Source organism: Rhinoderma darwinii, chromosome 3, assembly GCF_050947455.1.
Source record: "Rhinoderma darwinii isolate aRhiDar2 chromosome 3, aRhiDar2.hap1, whole genome shotgun sequence".
Taxonomy (NCBI): domain Eukaryota; kingdom Metazoa; phylum Chordata; class Amphibia; order Anura; family Rhinodermatidae; genus Rhinoderma; species Rhinoderma darwinii.
Window position 1 is genome coordinate 380695250 of NC_134689.1, and position 9793 is coordinate 380705042.

The following is a 9793-nucleotide window of genomic DNA, read 5'->3' on the forward strand; positions in this document are numbered from 1 at the left end:
AGACAAGATTAATCTGCTGTAGAATCTCGAAGGGTCCGAGGAACCTGGGAGCGAACTTGTATGATGGCACTCTCAGTTTGTATATTCCTGGAGGACAGCCAGACTTTGGTGCCTGGGAGAAACTGAGGAGGTTCTCTTCTCCTTGTGTCTGCCTTCCATTTTATGCGGTCGACCGCCAGCAGAATGAAGGATCGAGTCTGCTGCCAGATCTGCAGGAAGTCTCTAAAAGCAGAATCAGCTGCTGGTACCTCGGACATAACAGACATTGGCAGAGGAATTAGTGGATGTTGGCCATAGACAATGAAGAACGGTGTGGTTCTTGTGGACTCGCTAGTGTGATTATTGTACGAGAACTCGGCCCAAGCAAGAAGCTGTACCCACTCATCATGCTGCTTGTAGATGAAGTGTCGTAGGTAATTCTCCATGATTTGGTTGATTCTATCGACTTGACCATTGGACTGAGGATTGTAGGCTGAGGAAAAGTCCAACTTTACATTGAGGAGTTTACCGAGGGCTCTCCAGAACCTTGAGGTAAACTGACCCTCTGATCAGACACAATATGCCAAGGCAAGCTGTGCAGGTGGAAGATGTGTTGGATGAAGAGGGCGGCCAGTCGAAGCAGCGGAATGACGTGAGCCATCTTCGAAAATCGATCCACCTCCACCCAGACCACACTGCATCCCGCAGAGGGGGGCAGGTCCATAACAAAGTCCATTGCTTTATGCTGCCAGGGAGCATTGGGCACAGGCAGCGGCTGGAGCAGGCCAGGTTTGGAGTGAGCAACCTTGTTAGCTGCGCACAGCGAGCAGGATGAAACAATGTCCATGATGTCTTTGGGCATCGTGGGCCACCAGAAATGATGGGCAATCAGGTCTCGGGTCTTAAGGGAACCTGCGTGCCCTGCCAGTCTGAAACTGTGTCCCCAGTGGAGGATTCTACCCAGGAGGGATGTCTTTAACTTGCAGAGGGTTGACCGAGACAATGCAAGATGGGTCGATAATACTTTGTGGAGACTCCATGGTGTCCTCTGTCTCAAATGACCTGGACAAAGCATCGGCCCTCACATTCTTGTCGGCCGGACGGTAGTGGAGTTCAAAATGGAACTGGGTAAAGAACAGCGGCCACCTGGCTTGACGGGGGTTCAGCCGTTGGGCCGTCTGCAGATAGGTGAGATTCTTATGGTCGATAAATATCAAGATGGTATGAACTGCGCCCTCTAGTAGATGTCTCCACTCCTCCAGGGCCAATTTGATGGTCAGTAACTCGCGATGCCCAATCGAGTAGTTGCGTTCTGCGGAAGAGAAGAGTTTAGAGTAATAGCCACATACCATTGTCTTGCCATTGGAACCTCACCAGCACCAACAGAGGAGGCGTCCACCTCCAACGAAAACAGTCAAGATACATCTGGATGATGGAGGATAGAGGCTGACGTGAAGGCACTCTTCAGGCTATTAAATGCGGATTCCGCTTCTGGAGTCCACACCTTGGCATTCATGCCTTTCTTGGTGAGGGTAGAGATATGAGATGGCTGCGGCCATCAGGGGGTGAGTAAACCTGATGGCCTGCGGCCATGGGTTTTACAGCTACTACAGCGTTGCAAAAGACCTGGGTGTGCCTCAATCCATGTGTAGGCAAATTGTCTACAAATGGAGAATATTCAGGACTGTTACTACTCTCAATAGGAGTGAGAATCAAAACACTGCGGACTATCTCATGTTTGCCCGAGACCACCTGGATGTTCCACATTGCTTCTGGGAAAATGTTCTATGGACAGATGAGTAAGAAAGTGGAACTTTTTTTTTTATCACAAATGGCAGCAGTTTGTGACAAAACGCTGAAGAGTCGTTGGGTAATGCACCAAGGCAATGACCTAAAGCACACAAACCAACTAAAGAATGGTTTAAATGAAGAGTTGTGTTTTAGAATGTACGAAACAGAGTCCTGACCTCAACCCTATTGAGATGCTGTCAGACATGATCTGAAGAGGACTATAAAATAAATACGTATCCTCTTTCCCACGATTAGTGGAGGAGATCCCTTGGCAGGTCTCCTCCGGGCTGTGAATTGTGTGCGACTCGGCGAAGTTAGGTTTGATGACATTACAGCATCGCGCCTGTCTCTGCTGAGCCACCCACGGCTAGCTTTATATAGTAAATGTTGAAGCAGGGAGCTGACGGCTCCCTGCTTCACCATTGGATTCAACTGTATCTGCCTCTTAAGGATGCAGATACAGTTGAAACCGGGACAACCCACCAGCCACCTGGGACGGTTAGGAGGTTTGCCTATATATAACACATGAGACATGGAGAGTAGTCCCAATCATATCATATTTACTGTATGCAGGGATACAATATGTGTATTACTTTCTTAGCACCCCACCATGACCATTGCTTGTCGTATAGCTGTAAGGGCAGCGGAAATTGCCCTTAAAAAGTGTGCTGTATTTAAGTTCAGTGATGTGAAAAAGCATTTGCCCCCTTTCTAATGTTTCCTATTATTGTTACAGTGAATGGTTTCTGACATTAAAAATAAGTAATATAAGCAAAGGAAACCTGAGTATTTATTGTACTGTATTTATTTAAAGGAGACCAACTAGAAGAAAAGAAAGTCTAACGAAGGAGCCACAGTTCTCTGGCCCCTTCATTGTTTATCCAGTCACGGCAGGTTCCCATTCTCTTGATGGTCGTTCTGATGATCGGTGTAGGTCCCAGAGGTCATAACTGTAAAATCCTGGAAAAACCCTGCCCTCACTAAAAAAATATATAAAAAAAAATAAAAAGGATCTATGAAATCAAATGTCAGAAGGGGCTAATATCAGACCCCAGACCCAATCCCTATATTAATATCAAACTACTATATTAGTTTCAGACCTACATAAATATATTTATTTATTAATATAGAACAGAACCCTAAATTAATTCACATACCAGACTGGGCCTCTATATTAACATCTAACTCCTGACATGACATAAATACATATTCAGACTCCAAACTATATATTTTGGAGGAAAGACTGAGGAAAGACTGGGCCCCATAGCAAACTTTTGACTGGGGGCCCCCCTCCCCTGGGTGTCACACAACCCCCACTTGTAGATAGTGCCTTTTTTTACAGCCCCACTGTAGATAACAGAATACAGCCCCCCTGTAGATAACTCCATACAGCCCCCCTGTAGGTAACCCTATACAGTCCCCTCTGTAGATAGCGCCATACATCCCCCTGTAGATAATGCCATAGAGCCCCCTGTAGATAACGCATACAGCCCCCTCTGTAGATAACACCATACAGCCCCCTGTAGATAACGCCATACAGCCCCCTTTGTAGATAGCGCCATACAGTCCCCACTGTAGATAACGCCATACAGCCCCCACTGTAGATAACGCCATACAGCCCCCCCTGTAGATAGCGCCATAGATCCCCCTGTAAATAGCGCCATACATCCCCCTGTAGATAACGCCATACAGCCCCATCTGTAGATAACGCCATACAGCCCCCACTGTAGAGAACGCCATACAGCCCCCATTAGATAACGCCATATAGCCCCCCTGTAGAGAACGCCATACAGCCTCCCTGTAGAGAATGCCGTACAGCCCCCTCTGTAGATAACGCCATACAGCCCCCCTGTAGATAACGCCAAACAGCCCCCCTGTAGGTAACGCCATACAGCCCCCCTGTAGGTAACACCATACAGCCCCCCTGTAGGTAACGCCATACAGCCCCCCCTGTAGGTAACGCTAAACAGCCCCCCTATAGGTAACACCATACAGCCCCCCCTGTAGGTAACGCTATACAGCCCCCTGTAGGTAATGCTATATAGCCCCCCCTGTAGGTAACGCCATACAGCCCCCCTGTAGGTAATGCTATACAGCCCCCCCTGTAGGTAACGCTATACAGCCCCCCTGTAGGTAACGCCAAACAGCCCCCCTGTAGGTAACGCTATACAGCCCCCCCTGTAGGTAACACCATACAGCCCCCCTGTAGGTAACACCATACAGCCCCCCTGTAGGTAACGCCATACAGCCCCCCTGTAGGTAGCGCCATACAGCCCCCCCTGTAGGTAACGCTATACAGCCCCACCTGTAGGTAACGCCATACAGCCCCCCTGTAGGTAACTCCTTACAGCCCCCTGTAGGTAATGCCATACAGCCCCCCTGTAGGTAACGCTATACAGCCCCCCTGTAGGTAACACTATACAGCCCCACCTGTAGGTAACGCCATGCAGCCCCAACCCCCCAAAAAAATCCGACCTATAGTGTGTCCTACAAAAGACATGTATCTCCTATCCAGAGGATAGGGGATACATGTGTGATCGCTGGCATTGATAGGGAGAACGGTGGACCGAAAGTCCCCCGAAGTTCTCCATGACTAACCTGACCTTCCGGAGTCTGCGCAACTCAATAAAAATGAAAGGAGAGCAGGTCACGCATGCGCACAAGCGCGACCGGTGCTCCATTCATTTCGACAGAGCTGCCGACACAGACCCCGAAAGTCCGAGGTTTGTGATGGAGAACTTCAGGGGACTTTCGGTCCCCCATTCTCCTTATCGCTGCCAGCGATCACACATGTACATCTCTTTTGTTTAATGGCAGAGCGGGGAGATACCTCCCTGCTCTGCCATAGTGTTCAGTGGCGTCACACTGTAGTAGCCATAGCGGCTGCTAGCGGAGCCTCCGGCCATGGTGGGGGCACGTGCCGGCGGGCACCACGGGCCCCCTCATGCCGAGGGCCCCGTAGCAGCCGCTACGGCTGCTACAGCGGTAGTTACGCCACTGGGTCCAGTGGATATGCAATCAAACATTTTTTGTTTACGGATAGGTGGTAACAGTTAACAGTTCTGTACTAATAACGGCCACAAGGGGGGCAACACTTTTTCAAATTGACACAGTCTCTTTAATATTTCCAATGCAAAATAAAAGTGGCAGCAACGCAGGCAATGGTGGCTTCACCAACTTCTCATGGCTTCTAGGACAGAGCTTTTGACTCCTCCCTGATGCAGGAGTACGTCCTCTTTAAATCCAAGCCTTTTCTCTTTCTGTCCTTTTTACAAATCACTATTGCGGGGAGACTCCATTCAACAACCCCCACTGAACAGCAACACTTCTCACTGGGAGGCCCCTGGCAACTCGACCTGGCATTCTCAACAGTCTGCTTGCAGGGAGGCTCTTTGGCATTTCCACATGCCATCAATGGACCCTCTCAAGCTTTATGGTCTCCCCACATCTGGTGCTGGCCAGCAACCCACAGCTTCCTGGAGCTCTAAGAGCAACCTGCATACGAACCTGACCTTCCGGAGTCTGCGCAGCTCAATAAAAATTAAAGGAGCGCTGGTCACGCATGCGCACAAGCGCGACCGGCGCTCCATTTATTTCTACGAAGCTGCTGACACAGACCCCGGAAGTCCGAGGTTTGTGATGGAGAACTTCAGGGGACTTTCGGTCCCCCGTTCTCCTTATCGCTGCCAGCGATCACACATGTATCCCCTATCCTGTGGATAGGGGATACATGTCTTTTGTTTAATGGCAGAGAGGGGAGATACCTCCCTTCTCTGCCGTAGTGTTCAGTGGCGTCGCAATGTAACAGCCATAGCGGCTGCTAGCGGAGCCTCCGGCCATGGTGGGGGCCCGTGCCGGTGGGTGACACGGGCCCCCTCATGCCGCGGGCCCCGTAGCAGCCGCTACGGCTGCTACAGCGGTAGTTACGCCACTGGGGCCCATGTTGCGCACACCCCACATTCTGCTTCTTGGGTAAGTGCCCCGGTAGCCCCCTCCGAGTGAAGCCTTTCTATATGTGAAGTCGCTTTTCACTCAGATAAGGAATATTATTAATACAACGCTCCACAGACACAGATGAGTGGTAGAAGTTTATTGATAGTAATGAATATCTGTGCAGTTGTAATCGCACTTTCCTCACAGCAAGAATGGAAAGTCTCGTAGCTGCTTCTACCAGAGAATGTGTGATGAATTAATTGTGCGCTATTGTCAGTCTATGATATCACTACACTGACATAATGGTGGAAACACGCACATTCACTATCACACCGGCAATCAACAGGACTCCCTAATACTGTCCTCATAGTTCTGATAATGATGGACAGGGGCGTAGCTATAGGGGGTGCACCCGGGCCCTGGAGTATGAGGGGCCCAAAAGCCCCTTGGCCGCATAAGAAGACACCAGTATTATAGATGATATATGGTAGGTCGGGGCCCTGTCTTCTCAACGAAAAACCCTTCACAGCCGCCATTATGTTCAATCCAGATGTTGACCTACTTTACCAGCCAAGATGTCATGTGCCAGAGCCAGAACAAGCGATATTCTACAAGCAGCAGCGCTCATCAGACACTTTCTTTTTCCAGCAATTTCTGAATGTTGTGCAGCTTCACTAGTAGCAGCACTAACAGGGCAGCGACCAGCAGGAGTGGAACGCCGACAGCACCGCTGATGATCAGGATTTTTCTCAGGCTGTCGTCTGTAATGCTGGCAGTGGCTGCAAGATCTTGTTGTGTGGCTGGAGACGCTGTTATTGCGGCTGCTGTATGCGCTGTTGTTGTACGGATGGTTGGCGCTCTTATTGCGGCTGCGGTATGCGCTGCTGTTGTTTTAGTTTTTGCAGTCATTTTTCTTGCTGCTGCTAGACGCACTTTTAGTTTCTGGATTGCTGCTGGGGCTTGTGTTGTTTTTATGTTTGTTTGATAAGAGGCTGTTGGAAAACAAGAAAATGATTAGAAAATCAATAATTGATTATCAGAACTGTATTACAGAGATGAGAGATGTGGGAGAGTATAGAAGCTTACGTTCAGTTGTTGTGCCTTCCATCCAGGGATAGGACTCCTCGTCATAATCTGGTGGCGCTGGTGATAATTCTGGAAATAAGACAAGTCACACAGTTCATCATTAGTAAATGTTTTCTTCTGGTCACTACTTATTTCTGGTGTGAATGTTATGTATAAATGTCAGTATATGGCGTGTTCATGGAGCCTGTACAGAGGAGAATACAATTCCTGCAGCTCTGTACTATGGAGCTATAGGCGCTCTCTGTCAGATTAATATGGAATCAGACTGAAAACCCTCCACATGTCTATGGGCGCCATATTACGACTCTGTATAACTCGGAGGTGGTATAGAGACATAACATGGTGCTGTACATGAGCCCCATATCTGTGTATATAACATTTATATCAATGACAAGAATGATCTTAAAGACTGAAGTAAACGTTACCTGCACGGTAGATGGTTTCTGCCTTCTCAGGAGATGTTTTTCCTGCATTGATTTTACGAGCTAAAAAGAAATGAAATAAGTTTAAAGGCCAAAAAGTTAAAGTAAAATAAGAAAATAAGTAATACAAATTCTGATATTATAGAGATAACTGTGTAATGTTTCTAATATTGGGATAGATAGAAGAACTTGTCAAGATAAGAGACAAAATAGTCTGTGCCCAGGTCCAGACCAAATATGACTGACAGTGACTGGTATATAGTATATCTACTCTCATAACGACTGATACATCCACTGGTAACAGGCTGTTGCATTAGTGGGCATTCCCATGACACTGGACCTGCCCGTCTTGACAAAAACACAAATTCTATCATATCATGCCAGTGTGTGTGACTTATATTCTCTTACTCAACAACATCTTATAATCATTTACTTATTAGATATGTCATTAAATGGATATTATGTCAATCAGAAAAATGTTCCCTAACCAGTCTCTCAGAGTTACATATGTTACTGTGTGATCTGCTGTGTCTTTGTATATAGAGGTGGATCTACAGCCATAGCCTCCCTGTTTATATGAGATACCATGTTATATTATAAGTGTTATTATCTCAGTGTCTATAAAGAATTACCTCACATAGAACTTACCGCGCTTCTTTTTAGTACCAGCCATCATCTTCTTTAATATTATTAGCTCTTTCTGTATATCGGTTTCACCTACATGATAAAATTCCAGCCATTAACCTTTATTATTCTAGAGGTAGGCTGTCCAGATCTGGTACAATATCTACCTCATTATTTACACTTTATTAAGAACGATTGTCTACAAATTCTTTAGAAATGTTTCATTGATTTGCAGCATTTACAGTTCTGCTTGGTTTGTATTGTATTATTTGGAGCAGTTAGATTTCTACTATAAAGTGTCGGCTTTCTCCTGAAACTAAAAAGCCGCAAACATGGATGTAACAAATATCCTGCTGCTGAGGTGCAAATAATTTACTGCAACTTATTTACTATTCAAGACCTAACTACACCCAAAACCTAAAAATTCCCTGGTGACTGCAATAGACCCCAATATCCCTCTTCTACCCATGTCGCAATTACAGGGTCTTATAGTTAACCGTGTACTGGCTTGTGACATGGAGGGGACATTGAGGTCACTGGGGATTTCATTTCCCTGACTAATAATATAGTCACCCTGCAGGGTCAAGTGTGAGAAATACATGATTTTAACCCCTGTAGAGCCACTAACTTGTTAGTCCAGTAATAAATGTATTCCTATGTACAGTATTATTTATTACATCTGTGAGGGTCATTCTTTACAAGTTTATATATATATAATATGAATGATGTAATAGACTGGAGAAGACGTTACCTGCATGGTCGGATGTTTCTATGTCCTCATGGATTTTACGACCTGAAAATACGAAACAAAATCATTTTGAAGGCCATGAGATTAAAGCAAAGCAAGTATGAATCCTAATATTGTGATGTTATAGATATAACTGTGAGATGCTTTTAATAGTGGAATAGATAGAAGAACTTGTCATCATAAGATAAGAGACATAATGGTCTGTGCCCAAGTAAAGACCAAATATGACTGACTGATATACAGTATATCTACTCTCCTAATGACTGATACAGCTACTGGTAACAGGCTGTGGCATTAGTGGGCATTAACATAACACTGAACATGTATTTCCTTACATCTTCAATCCATTGCAGATGTTTCCTCCTAATGTATAACTCTGCAGTGTATTAGTGTTTATATATGGCCACTGTGTAAGTTCTGTGCTTTCTACTCAACCAGATTATTGAACCCCTTTATCACAGGAAAGCTATGGGGTATAGTGGACTGGTGGAGAACCTGGTGTATACTGTCAGTCAATGTAGAAGCTGCATCAGGAGATTTTTTTCTTCATTGACAGTAGAATAAAGCGTAACGTAGAGCAAAGGGCCAAATCCTTCCATGTTATTCTAATGGGTCATATATAAAGAATGGTGAGTGGTGTGCAAGTCTGGAAAGGGGTGCAGTGTGTCTTTGTACATAGCGGTGGATCTACCACCATATTGTCCCTCTTTGTATGAGATAGTAATATTACTACTACCTCAAGACAGTTACTGTCTATAGAAATACATTGATTGGGTCATGGTTACATGTAATTTTCAGGAGATTAATTGTCTCACTGGTTATAAAGAAATTCCTCAGACAGAACTTACCAAGCTTTCTCCTAAATACAACCCGGATTTTCTTTGGTTGAATTGTTGTGGTAAAACCGATTTCTCCTGTTTAATAAAAATTCACATTCAGTTTTATTATTGAAGATTTAGTTTCTACCAAATAGACTACAGGGATGTAACTGAGTATTCAGACTCTCTTAAGAACGATTATTTCCAGATAAGAGCGTCATATAAATTTCCTGTAATATTTCCATGATTTCCAGTCCCCTCTACATCTCCGATTCTTCTACACTGGGACATTTGGAGATGTTACATTTTTATTAATTGTAGATTCCACATGAAGAACAAGATATGAAGCTGAGAACAACAAGAACGTCAAGATAAACTTACCATGGAAGATT

At 45.5% G+C, this 9793-nt stretch overlaps 2 long non-coding RNA genes across 2 annotated transcripts; both read right to left on the reverse strand.

The window, feature by feature from the left end:
• Positions 1 to 6485: 6485 nt before the first annotated feature.
• Positions 6486 to 7265, reverse strand: LOC142748314 (uncharacterized). The gene is made up of 3 exons (XR_012882226.1): positions 7215 to 7265; positions 6790 to 6858; positions 6486 to 6695 (listed from the first exon to the last, which is right to left on the reverse strand). It is a non-coding gene; the product is annotated as an uncharacterized LOC142748314 (long non-coding RNA).
• A 600-nt stretch (positions 7266 to 7865) lies between these two features.
• LOC142748315 (uncharacterized) lies at positions 7866 to 9488 on the reverse strand. Its single transcript, XR_012882227.1, has 3 exons — positions 9432 to 9488; positions 8587 to 8628; positions 7866 to 7928 (listed from the first exon to the last, which is right to left on the reverse strand). It is a non-coding gene; the product is annotated as an uncharacterized LOC142748315 (long non-coding RNA).
• Between the last annotated feature and the right edge of the window lie 305 nt (positions 9489 to 9793).